This window comes from Palaemon carinicauda, chromosome 42 (assembly GCF_036898095.1).
Source record: "Palaemon carinicauda isolate YSFRI2023 chromosome 42, ASM3689809v2, whole genome shotgun sequence".
Taxonomy (NCBI): domain Eukaryota; kingdom Metazoa; phylum Arthropoda; class Malacostraca; order Decapoda; family Palaemonidae; genus Palaemon; species Palaemon carinicauda.
This window is the reverse complement of record NC_090766.1, coordinates 16,655,164-16,677,663: the sequence shown is the minus strand read 5'-3', so window position 1 is coordinate 16,677,663 and position 22,500 is coordinate 16,655,164. Positions and strand designations below refer to the sequence as shown.

General features: G+C 40.9%; 1 protein-coding gene across 1 annotated transcript in view; it reads right to left on the bottom strand.

Moving 5' to 3' along the window:
* The window catches only part of LOC137633020 (peripheral plasma membrane protein CASK-like), a 164,819-nt gene that overhangs the window by 10,139 nt on the left and 132,180 nt on the right, over window positions 1-22,500 (bottom strand). The window lies entirely within an intron of this gene.

Sequence of the window (22,500 nt, the reverse complement as noted above, 5' to 3'; positions counted from 1 at the left end):
GTATGAATAAAACAACGAGACGAAAACGACAATTGCGGAAAAATACATCCTACATAAGTATCTGGGTACACACAGGAAGTTTACATTGATTCGGCCATGTTTATGGAGTCATATCTGTTTACATCGTTCCGTCAAACAATACGCAAGATCAGGTTTTTCCCTGAATGCGTAGGTCGTGGAAAATGGAAGGACAAACAGAAGTCTTAAATTCAAGCTGATTTTTAGCACACACAGACTTGTGTGCATTTTATGTTCCCCTTTTGTAAGACATGAGCTCGGGACATATTATGTTAATATACTGGTTCTGAATAATGGTTTAGACTATAAAGCACTTTAATACACCCAGACCAATTATTCTTATTCTTATACTTATAATAATGATAAAGATAACGATAACCATTACAATTACCATTATTATTATTATTATTATTATTATTATTATTATTATTATTATTATTATTATTATTAGCTAAGCTACAACCTTAGTCGGAAAATGCAAAATGCTATAAGCCCAAGGGCTCCAACAGGAAAAAATAACCCAGTGAGGAAAGGAAATAAGGAAACAAACTATCCAAGGAAGAACAACAATTATTAAAGACGCAGAATGAGAATTAAAGGCAATGATAACGATAACGATAACCATTACAATTACAATTATAATTTTATCATTATTATTATTATTATTATTATTATTATTATTATTATTATTATTATTATTATTATTATTATTATTAGCTAAGCTACAACCTTAGTCTGAAAATGCAAAATGCTAAAATCCCAAGGGCTCCAACAGGAAAAAAATAACCCAGTGAGGAAAGGAAATAAGGAAACAATTAAACTATCCAAGGAAGAACAACCATTATTATACACGCAGCTACTTTTGAAGGATAGATTCATTCACATTTCAGTAACCGTACCATTAAGCACAAACAAGATATCTCAACTAATTTAATTGACAGGGATGAAAATAATAAATTAAAAGATTAATTTTTTATCAAGTAGCACAGGAAAAAGACACTGTACACGAAAGGAATATTTGATTTAAAATTAACAAGGAATGAGTGAAAGAAAAAAAAAGTTAAGTTTAATGTAAAAAGGAGAAAGGGTTAATTATTTACAACGCATGAGACGAAATCAATTAATTAAAAATTTTCAAATTAAAGGAATATCATATATAATTAAAAGTATAACTGTTGCCAGAGGAAACTGGAATACATCAAGTGAGGTAGATTCTAAATCAATATTATTTGAAACATATCCTCCATTTGAAACTAAAATCCTAAAACTAATCTCTTAATGCTGGTAAATTAAGCTGGAAATTCCAAGCAAAGAAGGTGACAAAGCACTGATTCCTTAGCCTTTTTTTCGCTACATTCCCCGAACGCTAATCAATTGATATTTGCACACGCTAATGAGTCTTGCCTGAGCGAAAAAATCCGTGAATTATTTAAAAACAGACTAATTACGCCTAAGCATAAGACACCCAGCGCGAGAAAGAATACGTGAAATGAATATGTATACGTATATACATATATATATATATATATATATATATATATATATATATATATATATATATATATATATGTGTGTGTGTGTGTGTGTGTGTGTATATTTATATGCATGTATGTATATATATATATATATATATATATATATATATATATATATATATATATGTATGTATGTATATATGTATATGTATATATACATATATATATATATATATATATATATATATATATATATATATATATATATATATATATATGTGTGTGTGTGTGTGTGTGTGTGTAATCATGCAATCAGTAATCAAGTTTACACTTTTGAACTTTATGAAACAATAATTAATCCACTATAAAAGGTGTACAGAAATATGTTACTTCTCATAGGTCAATATAATTTTCCACATGAGATATTCCCATTTAATTTTCTATTGGCTAGGAGAGTATAGATTTCCTATTATATCTAAAAAATAGATTACTTTATTTTCTATAATTACATATATCTCTTCAGTAAAATAAGCTTCAGTAAAAAATACAGGATCTTTTTGCCTTTTTATCAAATAATTATGGGGCCGTAGTTCAAGTCCAGCGATATGGCAGCAGCCGCGTGAGCGAATATTTTGACGTTATTTCAATTACCTAATAAATTACTAGTTCAATTGGTTATTGCTCCGCCGTGGCTCGCTTCGCTCGCAATTCAACATTATCTCACTGCTCCTCTGTTCTGGCAAGCGGTATATGAATGTGCTGGGCAGGGTTTAAACTTTTAAGGTAAATACCTTAGTTTGAGATAATTTGCATGGTTTCAAGGTAATTTGTATGGTTTTGTGGTAATTCCGGTTTTACTAGCATGACAAATTCGAAGATAATTTGTATTTTTCCTAACCATACAAACCTTAGCTATTTACAAAGGGTTTACTTTTAGCGCAGCTGAAATGACGAGCCAATAGTTTTTAACGAGGGTTAATTACCCCCGCGCTAGTTAGCGGGGGGTGGGGAAGGGTAGCTTGCTACCCCTCCCCCCTCCACACACCGGTGACTTGCTTCACTTCACTTAGAGGTAGGACTTGACTTGGGGGTCAGGGATGGCGGGCACATATGTGTAAATAGCTAAGGTTTGTATGGTTAGGAAAAATACAAATTATCTTCGAATTTGTCATTTGTTCCGTAACCGAAATACAAACCACGCTATTTACAAAGGGTGACTTACCCCTTAGGAAGGGTGGAAAGTCCCCAGCCTTACTGACTTTGGCTTGCCCGGGGGCTCGATCCCTTAGTGAGCAGCACTAGAGAGAGGGAGCCCCTGTACCTCACAGGTTCCTAGCATCGCTAGGAACGAGTGGCCTACATAAGTAGTGTGAGGAGGAGAGTGTGACTCGTCCTATGAAGTTGACCTTGAGACCTTCAGATAGGAATTCTAGGATAGGACGTTCCCCATACCACCTCGTCAGGGTATGGGAGACGCAACAGTATTAAGCTTAATACTAGGAGCACAAAGAAGCATGGGTTACCTGCAGAGGTCGAGGTCAGCTATGCGAGGACCAGGATGCTGCTTCCCCAAGAGAGGGGAGAATGAAGAAAGAAGTAAGGGTCAGACATACTCTTTCATTCACACAGACTAAGACCGGGTAACAACGCCCTCAACCTACTGCTACTTGTCCAAAAAGGAGCCTGAGGTTAGACCAGCTGTTGTGCAGCCACCACAGGGCCGATAGAGAACGTATCGAGGCTCCTGTGGGTCACGTCTTGCAGGTAGTGGGCTGTGAAGGTCGTTTGACGCTTCCAGACCCCCGCTTGAAGTACCTGCGTCACAGAGAAGTTTCTCTTGAAGGCCAGGGATGTAGCAATACCCCTGACATCGTGGGCCCGAGGGCGACGTGACGGAGGAGGGTCAGGATTCAGGGCATGGTGGATAACCCTACGAATCCAAGCAGAGATGGTGTTCCTTGTGACCCTCCTCTTTGTCCTGCCTGTGCTCACAAACAAAGCTCGCACATGAGGACGGACTGCAGCCGTTCTCTTCAAGTAGTACCTCAGACACCTCACTGGGCATAGTAGCAGCTGGTCTGGGTCGTTTGTTACAGAACGGAGACTCGCGATCCTGAAAGAGTCGAACCGAGGATCCGGCACTCCAGGATTCTGAGTCTTGGCCACAAACTCAGGGACGAACCTGAACGTTACCTCCCCCCATCCCCTTGAATGGGCGATGTCGTACGAGAGACCATGAAGTTCACTAACTCGCTTGGCCGAGGCCAAGGCGAGTAGGAAAGCCGTCTTCCAAGACAGGTGGCGATCGGAGGCCTGGCGTAATGGCTCGAAGGGAGGTCTCTTGAGAGACCTGAGAACTCGAACCACGTTCCAAGGAGGGGGTCTCACTTCCGACTGGGGGCAGGTAAGCTCATAGCTACGTATGAGTAAAGAGAGTTCTAGCGATGAAGAAATATCCACGCCCTTCAATCTGAAGGCCAAGCTTAAGGCTGAGCGATAGCCTTTCACTGCCGAGACAGAAAGGCGCATTTCTTCTCGCAGATACACAAGGAAGTCCGCTATTGCTGGAATAGTGGCATCGAGTGGAGAGATACCCCTTCCACGACACCAACCACAAAAGACTCTCCACTTCGCTTGGTAGACTCCCTCAGAGGACCTTCGCAGGTGCCGAGACATTCTCTCCGCAACCTGTTGCGAAAAGCCTCTCTCCGCGAGGAGACGCTGGATAGTCTCCAGGCGTGAAGCCGAAGCGAGGCTACGGCCCTGTGAGGGACACCGGAGTGGGGTTGTCTGAGAAGCTCGTGTCGTGGAGGAAGCTCCCTTGGGAGTTCCGTCAGGAGTTGCAGAAGGTCCGGAAACCATTCCGCGTGATGCCATAGCGGAGCTACTAGAGTCATGGAACAGTTGACCGATAGTCTGGTCCTGTTGAGCACCCTTCTCATCAGACAGAATGGTGGGAAGGCGTACACGTCGATGTTGTCCCACCGTTGCTGGAAAGCATCTTGCCAGAGTGCCTTGGGGTCCGGGACTGGTGAGCAGTACAGGGGCAGCTTGAAGTTCAAGGCTGTCGCGAACAAGTCCACCGTCGGGGAACCCCACAAAGTCAGGACTTTGTTGGCTATCTGAGGATCCAAAGACCACTCGGTACTCACTATCTGCGAAGCCCTGCTCAGACTGTCGGCGAGCACATTCCTCTTGCCAGGAATGAAGCGAGCTGATAGTGTTATCGAGTGGGTTTCGGTCCACCTCAGAGTCTCTACTGCAAGATGGGATAGCTGTTGCGAAAAAGTGCCTCCCTGCTTGTTGATATAAGCCACTACCGTGGTGTTGTCGCTCATCACCACCACGGAGTGACCCGCCAGGAACCGTTGGAACTGTTGAAGGGCCAGAAAGACGGCCTTCAATTCTAGCAGGTTGATGTGTAGGCACTTTTCTGATTCTGACCAAAGGCCTGAGGCCCTCTGGTTCAGAACGTGCGCCCCCCACCCTTCTTTTGACGCGTCCGAAAACAGAGTCAATTCCGGGGGAAGGACGAGAAGACTCACTCCCTTTCGCAGGTTCTCGTCGGCCAGCCACCACCGCAAGTCCGTCTGTTCCAGAGACCCCATTGGGATCAGAGTGTCCGGGGAATCGGATCCTTGATTCCACCGGGACTTGAGCCGCCATTGAAGGGATCTCATCCTGAGGCGGCTGTTTGGAACCAGACGGGCCAGGGAGGATAGGTGGCCCAAGAGACGCAACCACGATTGGGCGGGGAGTTCTTTTCGCCTGAGGAAAGGTTCCGCCACCCTCCTCAGCCTTGCTATCCGGTCGTCTGATGGAAAGGCTTTGTGGAGATTGGTGTCTATTAGCATGCCTAGATAAACCAGTCGCTGGGACGGCTGCAGAGAGGACTTCTCGAGGTTTACCACGATCCCCAGATCCTGGCAAAGATCTAGAAGCCTGTCTCGGTGTCGAAGAAGGGTCGACTCCGAGTCTGCTAGGATCAGCCAATCGTCTAGGTAACGAAGGAGACGAATGCCGTTCCTGTGCGCCCAAGTCGAAATCAGGGTGAACACTCTGGTGAACACCTGAGGAGCTGTGGAGAGACCGAAACACAGCACCTTGAACTGGTAGATCTTGTTGTCTAGGCAGAATCTCAGGTACTTCCTGGAAGACGGATGGATTGGGATCTGGAAGTACGCGTCCTTTAGATCCAGTGTACACATGAAGTCTTGTGGTCTCACCGCAAGTCTGACTGTGTCTGCTGTCTCCATGCTGAACCGGGTTTGTTTGACAAACCTGTTCAGAGCCGAGAGATCGATGACGGGTCTCCAGTCTCCAGTAGCCTTCTTTACAAGAAAGAGTCGACTGAAGAAGCCTGGAGAGCCGTCCACGACCTCCTGGAGAGCACCCTTCTCGAACATGGTCTTGACTTCGGCCTGAAGGGCCAGCCCCTTTGCCGATCCCATGGCATAGGAGCTCAACGACACTGGATTCGCTGTCAGGGGAGGTTGAGATGACGTGAACGGGACGCGATAACCTTGGCCGATCACCGAGATCGTCCAAGCATCGGCCCCGAGATGTTGCCACCTGCGGACGCAACGCTGAAGGCATCCCCCCACAGGTGGACACGCAGGGGGACTGCCACCCCTAGGGCTTGCGGCCGCGGCCGCCACCCCTAGAAGTCTTGCCTCCCCTGGAGGACTTACCACCCCTCTTGACCTTGGCTGGAAAGGGCTGGGGCTTAGACACCACTTTCTTAGCTGCCGGTGCCTGTTTTGGAGCCTTACGAGGCTGTTGCTGCTGTTGTGGCGGGGCTGGAGGCTTATAGGGCCGAGTTGTAAGGGCCCTGTGGAGGAGGGAGTCCGTGCTGGATTTCCTCCACCTCTCAGCCGTTCGCTCCAAGTCTTGAGGCTCAAACAGGCTCTCCCCCAGGAGGGAGGCATGTCGGAGCCTACACACATCTACGGCGGGGACCTTCGGATGGAATCTCTCGGACACAGCATCGCGACGCTTCAACACCGAGTTGGCCCACAGGGTGGTAACCTGGTGCGCCAAGAACTCGATGGAGCGGGTGCCCGAGAGCAAGAAGGTCTCTAGGGCCTTCCTATTGGTCTCCTTGGACAAGTCCTCAGATCGCAATAGGATGCCCAGAGATCCTAACCAGAAGTCCAGCCACGAAGTGGCCTGCATGGCACACTTAGCGACCTTCTCGTGGTTAAGGATCTCTGCCGCCGAGAACGACACCTGCCGGGCAGAGAGTTTCTCCAAGGGAACTCCCTTCGCCAGCTCCTCCACAGAGTGATGGAGCGGAAGAGCGAGGTTGTGCTCACCCAGGATCTCGAAATACCTCCTCTGCTGAAGGCGAGGAGGAGGGATGAGTTTGTTCCCGGCAGTGGAACGACTGGAGGAGGCAAGAAGTGCGAGCTGAGCATTGGCCCTAGCTCTGGCACTCTTCAGCCCCCGAGACCAGGGCAGAGCTGCACTGGTCTTAGGGGCCTTACGAACGTCGAACACTTCATCCAGAATTGTGTCTTTGCCTTCACGGGGGGGGATGACTGGATCCGTAAGACTGTTAAGTTGCCTTATCAGGCTTAGGACCTGCCAGAAGGCATGTTCGGACTCTTGCTGTTCTCCTCCCTGTGGGCTGGCAGCTAAGTCTCCTGCCCCAGGAATCTCTTCCTGGGGTGATACGTGGACATTCCCCTGGGTAGTCATGGGTTCCTGTCGAATCCTTGCAGAGGATTTAGGGATGGTCTTGGAATCCTTGGGCTCCCTCCTAGGAGGGATACAGGATCCCAACAACGAGGTTCGAGGGGCCCCTTCCTCACGAGACAATTCTCCTGCCTGAAGCGAAGTCTCCCCCCCTGGTGCCGGGGGGAAGACTACCGGTCCACTGGACTCACCTGAGGACGGAAAGGCCTCGTCCACGGGAGAAGGAGAGAGTACTCGTGCAGGAGAGGGAACCCTCGAGACCGACCTCTTGGGAACCAACTTCGCCCTGGGGGAAGTCACCACGAAGTCCACTCCTCTCTTTCTCTTCAGCGAAGGAGAGACAGCCGCTGGTTTGTTACCCTGGCCGGCGAGTGCTGGTTTCATAACCCTCACTAACGCCCGTGCCAGCGGACCAAACCAAGTCTGCTGCTCAAAGGACACAGAGTCCGAAATCCTCGCTAAGGTGAAAGGGATCGGGCGATCCTTTGGAGTGGACACGACGGTACCTGCCTGAAAAGAAGGTGGGGAAGAATGTTGTAATGACCTGTCCTCGTCCTGCAATACCAACCTGTGCTTGGATGGAGGTGATCCCGAGTGCCGTCTAGGAGCACGCGTCCCTGCTGCTACCACCGGCTGTGGAATTCGCCGCGAACTATGGTCGCGCGAGGGTGAACGGTCGCGCAAAGGCGAATGGTTGCGCGGGCGTACAGGCGAGCGGTCGCGCGGGCGCGCAGGCGAGCGGTCGCGCGGGCGCGCAGGCGAGCGGTCGCGCGGGCGCGCAGGCGAGCGATCGCGCGGGCGCGCAGGCGAGCGATCGCGCGGGCGCGCAGGCGAGCGATCGCGCGGGCGCGCAGGCGAGTGGGCGTGAGGGTGGGCAGGTAAAGGAACACGTGTCCGAGGCGACGAACGCAAGCGATGGCGCGACGGCGAGGGATCGTGCTGCCGCGTAGGTGAAGAAGATCGCTGGCGATAATGATCACGTGATGGTAAGCGATGGCGAGCAGCATGTGAAGGTGAATGATTGCGCGCAAGAGGGCGATCGTTCAGGGTTGTGCGATGGCGAGCAGCATGCGTAGGTGAATGATCGCGTGAAAGGGTGCGATGGTGATCAGCATTCGCAGGAAGGCGATCGTTCAGGGTTGTGCGATGAGGAGCAGCATGCGAAAGCGGGCGATCGTGCAGGGTTGTGCGATGGCGAGCAGCATGCGCAGGTGAATGATCGCGTGAAAGGGTGCGATGGTGATCAGCATCCGCAGGAGGGCGATCGTTCAGGGTATTGCGATGAGGAGCAGCATGCGAAAGCGGGCGATCGTGCAGGGTTGTGCGATGGCGAGCAGCATGCGAAAGCGGGCGATCGTGCAGGGTTGTGCGATGGTGATCAGCATCCGCAGGAGGGCGATCGTTCAGGGTATTGCGATGAGGAGCAGCATGCGTAAGCGGGCGATCAGGCAGGTTCGTGCGATGGCGGGCAGCATGTGAAGGTGATCGCTGGCGAACTGGTGATCGCTGGCGAGCTGGTGATCGCTGGCGAGCTGGTGATCGCTGGCGAGCTGGTGATCGCTGGCGAGCTGGTGATCGCTGGCGAGCAGAAGGTCGACGCGTGTCCTGTGAGAGGATAGGTTCACGAGCAGGAACGGGAAGATCGCTGGCGCGTTGGCGAACATGTGTTTCTGACACACGATGGTGAGCAGGGAGTTCAGCAGGAACTAAAGGGTGGTCAGAGACCGCAGGGCGATGGTCCTCAAATGAGCGCTGACGCTCGGAAGAGAGCTGACGAGCAGGAGAGCGCTGGCGAGGGGGGCGAACCTCAGGAGAGAGCCGACGAGCAGGTGAGCGTCGGCGAGCAGGAGAGTCTTGGCGAGCAGGAGATCGTCGACGAGCAGGAGATCGCTGGCGAGCAGGAGATCGTCGACGAGCAGGAGATCGCTGGCGAGCAGGAGAGCGCTTGTGCGCTGGCCCTGCTCGCGTAAGGGAAGAATCCCTTAGCCCCGAAGGGACCGTTGCCCGTCGGGTGACGAGTTCTCCAGAAGGCGAAGATCCGGCAGGAGATGGAGAGCGGTCCGCAGAGAGGTTCAAGGAGGGCGGAGTAGTCGGTTGAGGCTGACGAGGAGAGTCCCCCCCGGAGGACGAAGACCCAAAAAGGCGCCTCTTAGTCCCCCTGTAAGGGGAAGGGAGGCCCTTGTGGCGTAGAGGGCGGTGAGCCTTACGGCGGAGGCGGCCTCGGGGGAGATCGTCGGGACCATCGGTCCTCCGAAGGGGAGTCTCCTTCAAAACACTTCCCTCAGAAGGAAGCTGGGCAGCAGTCGAGACCGAAGGACTCACTTCCCCCTTCGAAGGATGCACGGAAGGAGGAGGAGAGCCTAGAGCACCATCACCAGCAACAGCACCTGCGTCGGAAGGCCCAGCCACGTCGGAGGCCTCTGTCACCACGACGTCGACAATAGACAGAGGGTCTACCTCCGCTACCACCGGCGACTGTTTAACAGCGGCCCCCAACGAGACAAGGTCAATAAGAGCGACCCTGGAGGGCAAGCCCTTAAGCCCCAGGGACGACCAAATCTGCAACAGATCATCACTGGATAAAGAATTATTATCAATAACCTCCCCCGGAGGAGGAGGGGGAACCGCCTCGCTATGGGAGGCGACGCCCTCTCCCCCCACCGAAGGTAGGGAAACAGAACAAGGGCCTGCGCTCCCACTCGGACGACTCTCCTTAGGAGGCGGACGAGGGGGAGCTTCGGAGGAGGTTTGGGCGGCGGAAGAAGAGTCCCGAGAACCTTCCTCCTTCAAGGCTAACCCCGGAGGAGAACGGTCTCTCTTGGACTTCTTCTTACGCCGACGGCCAAACCTCTCCCACTGGGAGGCAGACCACTCCCTACACTCACGGCACATGTTATCCTGGTCGCACCGTCGGCCCCGACATTGAGGGCAGAGGGTGTGAGGATCCGTACTCACGTCCGACATGAAAGTCCCACAAGGACGGCCGGCAACTCCAGGGCATGTCCGCATATTAAATAAAAGAAAATAACTGAAGGTCAACTTCCAACCAATCACACAAGCTGTAAAGAAAAAGAAGAAAATTAAAGGCTGTCAGCGAAGGCGATGAACAGACACGTCTGATCACCGCCGAGCCAAAAGTGAAGTGAAGCAAGTCACCGGTGTGTGGAGGGGGGAGGGGTAGCAAGCTACCCTTCCCCACCCCCCGCTAACTAGCGCGGGGGTAATTAACCCTCGTTAAAAACTATTGGCTCGTCATTTCAGCTGCGCTAAAAGTAAACCCTTTGTAAATAGCGTGGTTTGTATTTCGGTTACGGAACAATTCAAATTTAAGGATATTTGAAAAGTTTTAAGGTAATCTAAGGTAAAAAACAGCAACATCTAAGGTAATGGATGGACACATGCTCAATTTTAAACCTTGGTGCTGGGCATGCCAGCCGTGTGTGTCAGTATGTCGACTGTCAGACTAAAGAGGCGCCGGACTCTCCAGCAAACCTTATTATACATTCGCGCCTATAGAATTCGAGATTACTATTTACTACCTTTCAGAGCGTAACTATACTGCTTACTGTTTCGCTTGTTTTTATTTCCTTGCAATTTGCATGCGATGTGTACGTCAAAAGTTAGCCTTCTATGTGAACGTTACATAAATTCTTACACTTTCCGAACGTAAATGTTACCTTCATAAACAGATAGTGATAACATTCTCTATTCTAAGCCTGGATAGCATATAAAATATTATTTAGCGTTATCCATTCTTCTGGAGTGATGAAATCGCTGTAATGTGGACTAAACTAACATGCTGTTCTACGGTTAGGTTGGGTTAGGATCGCAACCCACACATGAGCGGAACATGTGTTCTTGTATTAGCAGCCCGTATAAAAAGGGGAGGTAAACAGTTGGATGAGTTGGTATGGAGGGAATGAAAAACATGCTGGATAGACATGGTAAACAGTAGTCAGATCGGATAATATTAAGATGAATGCAGTCAGAAACACTCGAGAGATGACTGGCTGGCTGAGAGAGTACAGAGCTAAAGTCTACGGGCACTGGCTGCCGTACTTCATTATACGTTAAACCTCACACCTCTTCGGTCCTGGAGAAATTTTATTAGGGAGCTTCTCACTGGCCAAGCGCCAGACAGAGTACTGTTCTACGAAATTCACTCATTCGTAAAGATGAAATTGATGATTTTTCGTGAACGCGTCGTGTATAGTGGATACATTTATGTGAACAAACCAGTGCACGGCATTACTTAGGTCTCATTTTATTTGGCCCACCGAACGAGATTTTGAAATTGTAAAATCTTTCAAAAGTGGGTATTCATAGAACCTTCATCAAATAACCACTTAATTACTCAAGATTGCAGATTATTTTCAGAGAGACCCTTTAAACAGTTTTTTCTTTATATCTCACGTTTTTCCCTTACAACTTTCCACTTTTAATCTGATCTTGTTGGATGTTAATTATTTCCACATTTTTCGTAGATTGAAGTTATCTAGAGGCAGGAAACTTGGTAACCACTGCAAACTATACCAAACATGTTCTTTTCATTATCGTAGGAGTTACAATTTTATCAATATATATTTTACCTTACTGCAAATCTTAATGAATATTTTGGCATGATCTGTCTTTTTATCTATATTTCGAATAAAAGGGGTGAATATCACATTTTGTTTCTAACATTTATCATAAAATGAAAACACACCGTCCTTTACAATGAATAATTTTCTGTAACAAAGATGTAGTTTAAACTCTGATCATAATATATTTTTCCGAAATTAAGCTTCTGTCAATTATTGAATGACCAGCCTAAAAGGACACTTGTTATACAGCCTATTATCAGATCCCGAAATATTGGTTTAAAGGATTATTATTATTATTACTAGCCAAGCTACAACCCTAGTTGGAAAAGCAAGATGCTATAAGCCCAAGGGCTCCAACAGGGAAAATAGCACGGTGAGGAAAGGAAATAAGAAAATAAATAAATGATGAGAATAAATTAACAATATATCATTCTAAAAACAGTAACAGCGTTAAAACAGATATGTCCTATATAATCTATTAACAACGTCAAAAACACATATGTCATATATAAACTATAAAAAGACTCATGTCAGCCTGGTCAACATAAAAATATTTGCTCCAACTTTAAACTTTTGAAGTTCTACTGATTCAACTACCCGATTAGGAAGATCATTCCACAACTTGGTCATAGCTGGAATAACTTTTAGAATACTGTGTAGTATTGTTCGCAAACGTTTCTTGCTTCTTTCGAGTGTGTCACTTCCAGTAAAGGATAATCTACTGTTTCAGAAGTGTAAAATGTAGCTTATTTCATATTAGTATTAAATGTCTCTATTATAAGACCACCTCTTATAGTTATGCAAAAATTCTATTATCCTCTGATTAAATAGTAAATATTTTTTTCTCTCTACAGCCGAGAAGAAAAATAACTTGCTACTTTAATTTTCTTCAAGGAAGACATCACCGCTCGCTTTGTAGTTATAACCAGACTTTCTTAATTTCTGTTTATATTAATAAGGAGCCAATTTGCATCTTTGAAATTTTTATAATTTCAAAATTCTTCGTTTTTTTCGAGTTCCGTTTCGTGTCCCATTTCTCTCTCCACAATAACATAAGAGTAATTCAAAAACACCATTAGAGTTACTTAAGTGATGAGGATGACTGCAGAACCGTTCACTTAAGCATCAACCTTTGGTTATCCCGAGGAATTTGGAAGAGAGAGTAACTTTTGACAATAATAGCGGACAGTAAGGATTGGCGGCACAATTTCCTAAATATGTTTTCTAATTGGAAAATGGGTTTCTGTTCTCCTTGCACTGAATATGGGGATACAAAAATGCTCTAAGATAGAGGTTACTCAAAGCCTATAAAACCTTTCTCTATATTTTCAGTGAATATTACCATATACCATATGATTGCAGATTATTTTCACGGAGATCTATAAACAGATTTTCCGTTACAACTTTTCACATTTAATTTGATCTTGATATATATATATATATATATATATATATATATATATATATATATATATATATATATATATATATATATATATATATATATATGTAAAAGGGACGAATATATTATGTTTATAAATATAGGATACACACACATATTTACGCAGAATATTAGCGAAGAGTTTTGAGGAAGAAAAGTTATTCAATGTACTGCCTTTTCTGACCTGTTTGCATCTACAGTCAGGATACTGATTGAAAAACCATAGAGCTTTTCAGTACAGGGAATATCGCATATAATACTAGTATATTCGTCCCCATATGATACTTTTCCTGAATCTCAATAAAATGAGTTTCCTGCTTTTGTTTCGAAAGGACGGACTGAAAATTTGATAGTTTTAGGTCCCTATTGAAATGTAAGTTGCAAAGGATTGTAATGTAAATAACAATAAAAGACTGACAATTTTAAGCCCCTGGGCTTATAGCATCGTGCTGTTCCAACTAGGGTTGTAGCTTAGCATTTAATAATAATAATAATAATAATAATAATAATAATAATAATAATAATAATAATAATAATAATAATAATAATAATACTGACATTACCACTACTGAACTTTGAAGACAATCACAATGCCACAGTGACCAATTCCTTACTCATAGAAGAATGTGCTTATGTATAACTAAAGTCACCGGATGTAATAGCTGGAAATTATTTTTATTATCCAATATATATATCCAATATATAATTTTATTTTGCACATTGTGAAATGAGTATCACTCACTAATTCAAATAGCGATAAAAGTGACAAGAGTTATCCCACTGAAATATAATTTACGGAAGATGTCAATAATAATAATAATAATAATAATAATAATAATAATAATAATAATAATAATAATAATAATAATAATAATAATAATAATAATAATAATAATATATTAAAGCCAACCAATTACACTATGCCCACGTTCGAACCATATTCCGAACATTGCCAACAAGATTCAATAGACATTTCTATAGGGAAAAAAACTTCTCTATGTATTCCAAAACTCGACAAAGTTCTTTTGAATCTTAGGAATCCTTTTCAGATATTCCCAAATTCCAGACTCTCGTCCAAGACCAATTTTGAAACCAGGATTTTTCTAGGATGTTCTTCCAGCATTTCCATTACAGCCAGAAAGCTTACAACTGACGTAACCCTATTTCGTGCTATTTCAGCTTGCTAGCGTTCATATAAATATCGGTTCACAAAACAATACAAATGACACTTCATTTTGGAAGTATGTTAAAGGTATGCATAGACGAATACACATATAAATAAGACATGGTATTCTGCATTAGATGGTATTTTAAATTTTATATTTTACTTTATATTTTATATATAGTGTTATGCACACACACACACACACATATATATATATATATATATATATATATATATATATATATATATATATATATATATATGTATATGTATATATTTGTATATATATATAATATATATTATATATAATATAAAATATATATGCATATATATATATATATATATATATATATATATATATATATATATATATATATATATATATATATATATATATATATATATGTATATTACCATCAGCTGTTTGCTAATCCACTACAAAACAAAGGCCTCACACATGTCTTTCCACTTGCGCCTGTTCATGGTCTTCCTATGCCAGTCTACGCCCACAAACTTTCTTAGCTCGTCAATCCATCGTCTTCTTTTCCTTCCCCTGCTTCGTTTGCAATCTATAGGGACCCATTCTGATATTCTTGATGCCCATCTATTATCTGTCATAATCATTATATGTCCTGCACATTATTTCTTTTTCTAACGTTGTTAGAATATCCTCTCCTGGTTTTAGCGAACGAGAAAGAGTAATTATGTTTTGTGATAATTATGCAAAGACGGGCGATTGAGAAAAAAAAATTGTTTAGGTGGTCGGTATGAGAAAGAGACATCATCCTTGCAAGCAAAAAGCTAATTTCCATATGTATACATGAGAAAGGGAAACACCAAGGTAAAGTTTTTTTTGCCTTTTGTTGGCTCAGAATAGCAAGAGGAAGGGCAAGTAAAAAAATCTAATGTAAGAAAAGCTTTTTTTTATAGATATATGTCATCTTAACCTGGCAAGAGCTCAAGTTGATGTAGGTAGTGCAGATGGAACAGAATATTTCAAATATGGATGTAATATAAATTAAATGAATCTATTTAATAAGAAAGAAATCAGAGGAGCATATAAAAGGAAGATGGATGAAGCCTATGCTTTGGTTGAGAAGTCGTTCATCAGTAGCATGCAAATCCTAAAGGAGAGCATAATGAACATATTTTTGTAAGAAAATTAATCATTAACGAAATTTTGCGAACTAATAAATGGCTACTTTAGTAAATAAATATTTGATGAATAACAGAAGACTAGTTTGATTGCAAGTGATAAAAGAACGAGTAAAGTACTCAAGAAGAAAATGGGAGAGACCAAGATAAAACATAATTATGATATACATGGATGAATCAGAGAATGGTAAAAACGAGGTTTACTAAAAATGAATGTGGGAGAAAAGTTAAGCTGAAAATGGACCCGAGAATGAACATTTATAAATAAAATGATGAAGTCCTGACGAGTTAATATCTCAAATTATTGAAATAATTGATAAGTTAAGAGGATCTGAATATTTGAAGTGGCTGTTAAAGATGTAAGCAGGGATTTTAACAGATCGCTAAATGAAGAGGAGACAGGATGTTTCTGACTTCGGGGAGGGGTGGGGGGAATATTTCAGTCCAATAAATGTAATTTTAATTGAGGCACGTGTACGATTTATTGGGTTATGAAACTGATAAGTATACCTCATAATGAGGTTTGGTAAAAAAAAAGTGATAATAGGAATGTCATGTGCTTTCCAAAAAGGAAGTCGGTGTGTAGATAAATTTTCCTTTGTAAAATACACGAAGAGGTTGAGAGTAAAGGGGTATATGAACTATATCTCAGGTTGTGGAAATCATACGATTAGTTTGTTTAGGAAAAGGAGAGAATATTTCGATGCAAAATTTGGTCTAAATCAAAGTTGTGAGTCCTCACTGCTATTTAATAATTTCCCGAATGGAGATATTACAAAAAAAGACTTAAACAGCAAACACATAAAGATGTAACATTAGGAGATAAATGTTTTTATAGTAAAACAATGTTAGCTAGAAAGAGCTGGGACTTAAATCAAGTTTATTTGAAAAAAGAGAGAAGCCTAATATAAAGTAATTGGGAATTGAGTTACAAAAATAAATGGAAAGAACGTGTAAAACCAGAATAAAAGCATTACGAGTAATTGGAAACCAATTAAAATAGAGTAATTGGGAGTTTGGTTAGTACGATAAATGCACATAGAATATTGGTCCAAACAAGAAATTGCGAGTAAATGTCATGATGATGGTATGTTGAGTAAAAATTTCAAATTACAGAGAAGTTTAAGAGAAGATAGTAAAGGTATCATAACCAAAGGATTGGAAAAGAGGAAAAACAAAATATAAAAATCTACAAAGATACCGTCTCTTCTTATTTGAAGTGAAATGTGGATGTCGAATGCAAATGATATCAGAGGGCCACTCAGTAGAGCGCAGACCTCCGCGCGGCAGGTTATTTCTCGACCTTGACTTTGACCTTAACATGTCCTAATTGGCCTTGATTTTGATATACTCTAATATGCACCAAGTTTGAAGTCGCTGTGACAATGATGTCCAAGCTTTTGTCTGATTACGTGAAATTGGACATTTTGCTTGACCGTTACCTTGACCTTGACCTTCCAAAATTTAATAATTTCCAACATTTTACATAACAGTTAGTCCCTGAAAGTTTCATTACTCTACGATTAATAATGTGGCCAGGAAGCTTTTCACAAGCAACCACGCACACAAACAGGGGCGAAAACATAACCTCCTTCCAACTTCGCTGGCGGGGGTAAAAATGTGCTAACATGTATTGCCTGCGTAATGCATGTGAAGTAAACCGGATCAAAAGGATCATATGAGAGCAGATATATCAGTTTGCGAAAGTGATGAGCTGCTAGTGAACCTTATGATGTATGCAACTTGTAATGTTAAAACACTAACTCTATGCAAAATAAACCCAAATTGCCTTCCATTCATTAAGATATTTAGGAGCAGTCACTACCACACACTCTTATATGCCATGACTTTCTAATTAATAGTTTCATCTTTATGTTATTCCTGACTTTTATATCATCTTTGTTTTGCTCTACAGAAACTATGTAGAATTTATAGATTTTCATTTTATAAAATGTTCTCATTAAGTAAGACAATAATAACCACAGCTATATATATATATATATATATATATATATATATATATATATATATATATATATATATATATATATATATATATACATACATATATATATATATACATTATATATATACATATATATATATATATATATATATATATATATATATATATATATATATATGCATGTGTATGTATGTATGGCGGAAACTTTTTTCTTAAAACTGGTTGTATTTGAATGAAAAGCACATATATGTTTTCATGTCTATGTAAAGAGAGTTTGAATTCCTTTTTAGCTAGCAAGATTCAAGTTTTATTCGTAGGGGCCGAGTCATTTTTTAATGACTATATTAGGCCAGTGGAAGGCCGGTGTAACGTGTCTAAGAACGATTCCGTGTGTTTTGGCTTCTGCATTTTCCCGGATTCCCCAATGTGACGGACACCAGAGTCAATACAAATATTGACTCTGACGGGAACAACCTTGTCAGAGGACGTATGCCGCGTGAGGATATACGGGGGAATTAATTGGAAGTAGAGGCGTCTTAGAATTAATCTTGTGTACAGTTAGCGGTAAGGCAAGATAAAGATGCCTTCTACAGAATAACACCATTAAACGAAAAAAGAAAGGTTAAAAAAGTCTCTATATTGCTATTTTGGTTTGTATAAGTGTAATATGGCTACATAGAAACGGATAGAGCGCCCAGGTATCCTTTTGTGTTTTGCTGTGTATTCACTAACTAAATGTATTATGCTCTTTCAGAGGTTATCAGTATTCATTGATAGCTGTGTATTTAATTATTCTAGTCCTCGGCGAGGAGTATTTATATTAATTTATCCCTATTTCCATTATATTGTTTATTGTTATTTCTCATGTACGTGTTTTTCTGTCAAGTAATCAAAATGGCGTTGATCGGCGTTATTGTTCAATTAGAAGCATATAGCGCACCCAGATTTCTTTTTCTTTTTTCTTTGGTGTTCATAATTGGATGTTTTTAATATCTACGGAAGGTTACCATTAATAACGCTGTATATGATTCTTTTATTTCTAAGCGATGAGTTTTTATATGAATTGTTTTTTTTTTATTTCTATTATATTTACCTCCGCCAGGAGGTTATGTTTTCGGTTCGGTTTGTTTGTTTGTTTGTTTGTTTGTTTGTTTGTTTCTCTGTTTGTCTGTCTGTCTGTGGACAACGTAGAGGCCACATTTCTACACGGAATCACTTCAAACTTGGCCAAGTAGTTCCCCAATGTGTATGGAAGAACTGATTAAATTTTGGTCAAGGTCACCCCAAGGTCAAGGTCACAGGGGTCACTGGTGTCACTATGACATAAGTGGCCATATCAAGAGACAGAAATAAAGCACTGACTTTTGCATAAGCCAACAGGGAAGTCCTAGTCCAGGCGCAACCCATGGGTGATGTTCAAATTTATAAAGGTCAAAGGTCAAGGTCATATTGGTGCATTATATCAATGTCATATTAAGTATCAGTGGCAAATGAACAAAGATCACTTGAAGGTCAAAAGTCAAGCAGGTCACTTGAAGGTCAAGGTCACGTGAAGGTCAAGGTCACGTGAAGGTCAAGGTCACCTGAAGGTCAAGGTCACGTGAAGGTCAAGTACATTTGAAGATCAAGGTCACTTGAAGCCAAGGTCATGTGAAGGTCAAGGTCACGTGAAGGTCAAGGTCACTTGAAGGTCACGTGAAGGTCAAGGTCATGTGAAGGTCGAAGTCACATCAATTCATGATTCTAGGACATATGGCGCTCTAGGTCACCTTGGCGGAGGTATGTCCTCTACGAGGACCATGTCCGCGTTCAGGACTTGCTCACTTGTTGTTAATTGTAATTCTTATGTATGAGGTTTAAAGTAAATAAATCAATTTCAATTAATATTCCATCGTGACCAGTCATTTCATTTACTACCGCAGATATTACTACTTCACTATTCTGTGTGAGACTGCACGAATACAAACTCCATTCATCAACAATAACTCAATTATGCATGTACTGCCAGGGCCAGGCCTGAATGACCTAAATGATTTTTCTTTGTGTTTGGGGTTATCGAGAAGTGTGTGCACTTTAGCCCCTTGTTGAACCTGACCTCCCCGGGTCGGGCAAGTGTTACACGCCTCCAACCTTTGACCTCGGCTGGGTATTGCGTTGGTCAGTCTTCACAACCCTTTTTATGTGACGTTTCTCCTTTCCCTTCTCTCCAAGTCTTTTTTTTCATTCTGTTCGTGAGGCCTCACCCTCAGTTAATAATTTATGTATGTAAGTATATATGTATATATAAAATGTGAATGACAGACAACAGATGGACATTCAGAATAAAAAAATGAATCCCTAGAGATTATTATAAGAAGCAGAGGAAGGAAGAGCAGACGATGGATCGACGAACTAATGAGGTTTTCGGGCGTGGATTGGCACAGAAAGATCATAAACATACGCAAGTGGAAGGATATGTCTGAGGTCTTTGTCCTGCAGTGGACTAGTAACTGCTGACGACGACGATGGTGATGATGATGATGATGATGGATATATATATACATATATATATATATATATATATATATATGCCTGTATATATATATATATATATATATATATATATATATATATATATATATATATATATATATATATATATATATATATATATATATATACATACATATATATATATATGTATATATATATGTATATATACATATATATGTATATATATGTGTATATATATGTATATATACATATAAATGTATATGTATATATATATATATATATATATATATATATATATATATATATATATATATATATATATATATATATATATATATATATATATATATATATATATATATATATGCAGAAGAACTACAGGGAAAATGAAAATACGAAATATACGATTAAGTTCCTGTGGTTCTTCTGCATCTGAGCATCACGTCTTCCTGTGATTTTTACGTATATATATATATATATATATATATATATATATATATATATATATATATATATATATATATGTATATATATGTATATATACATACATACAAATATATGTATATATATATATATATATATATATATATATATATATATATATATATATATATATATATATATATATATATATGTATATATATACATATAGGGGAATGTGTACACCTGTATATAATGCCAACACTTGTATATCCCTAATCATGGCATATACACTTCCTCGCATACCTTTATGAAGCAAGCTGACATTTATGCAAATGTAATTAAGTTGCAAATAGCGACTGGATGTCGGAAATGCCATCCTTTTAATAGGATACAACTGCGACAGTAAATGAATAAGTTTGTCATTTGAAACTTTCATACTTCTTTGACATTAATATGAAATGAGCAATTAAATCATTAGTTGGGCCAAATATTTTTCATGATAATGGTTTTACAAGATTAATTGATTATTACATTCTATTTACGGGAATGAACTGAACTCTGAAAATTCTTAATTTCGCCTTCCACCATAAACCTGGAAAAATTATTTTATTAATATTAATGTATATTTTATATGAACGTTTCAGGGGTCGAATAATATGAATGTCAATTTTTTTCTTCAATATAGCCATAAATACCGTTCAACATGAATATTATTTTTTTAAATAAGCCACAAATACTATTTAATATGAGTATTATTTTTTTTCTTCAAATAAGCAACAAATACCATTTGATATGAATATTATTATTTTTTCAAATAAGCCACCAATACCATTTAATATGAATATTATTTTTTTTTAAATAAGCCACAAATACCATTTAATATATATTTTTCTTTTTCAAATAAGCCATCAATACCATTTAATATGAATATTATTTTTTTTAAATAAGCCACAAATACCATTTAACATGAATATTTTTTTTTTCAAATAAGCTACCAATACCATTTAATATGAATATTATCTTTTTTTTTTAAATAAGCCACCGATACCATTTAATATGAATATTATTTTTTTTGAATAAGCCACAAATACCATTTAATATGAATATTATTTTTTTTTCAAATAAGCCACCAATACCATTTAATATGAATATCATTTTTGTTCAAATAAGCCACCAATACCATTTAATATGAATGTCATTTTTCTAAATAAGCCACAAATAACATTTAATATGAATATTATTATTTTTTAAATAAGTCACAAATATCATTTCATATCGAATTCACTCTGCCACGGGATCAAAGAATGTCTAAACTAGAGTCAATATAGTATCTATATTGACTTTGGTCCACACCACGAACACCTTCATACATCATTCGAAGGTCCCTTCAGTCTAGCTTTAAGGGATCATTTCACCAAGAAATCTTCCAAGAAAACTGAGATCGATCACAGAGCATAGCTTAATGGCTTCAGGTCGCATGTGGTCGACGATTGACCCAAGGTTGGTCACGCCTTGGTCTCCCGTGGTTGCACGTGGTTGATGAATGGTTTCCTCGAAAAGAAAAAGATCATTGCTCAGTTTTTGGCATCCCCCCCCTACACACACAAAAAAAAAAAAAAACCTCAGGTCGCATGTAATCGACGATTGACCCAAAGTTGGTCACGCCTTGGTCTCCCGTGGTTGTACATGGTTGATGAATGGTTTCCTCGAAAAGAAAAAGATCATTGCTCAGTTTTTGGCATCCCCCCCCTACACACACAAAAAAAAAAAAAAAACCTCAGGTCGCATGTAATCGACGATTGACCCAAAGTTGGTCACGCCTTGGTCTCCCGTGGTTGTACATGGTTGATGAATGGTTTCCTCGAAAAGAAAAAGATCATTGCTCAGTTTTTGGCATCCCCCCCTACACACACACACAAAAAAAAAACCTCAGGTCGCATGTAATCGACGATTGACCCAAAGTTGGTCACGCCTTGGTCTCCCGTGGTTGTACATGGTTGATGAATGGTTTCCTCGAAAAGAAAAAGATCATTGCTCAGTTTTTGGCATCCCCCCCCTACACACACACAAAAAAAAAAAAACCT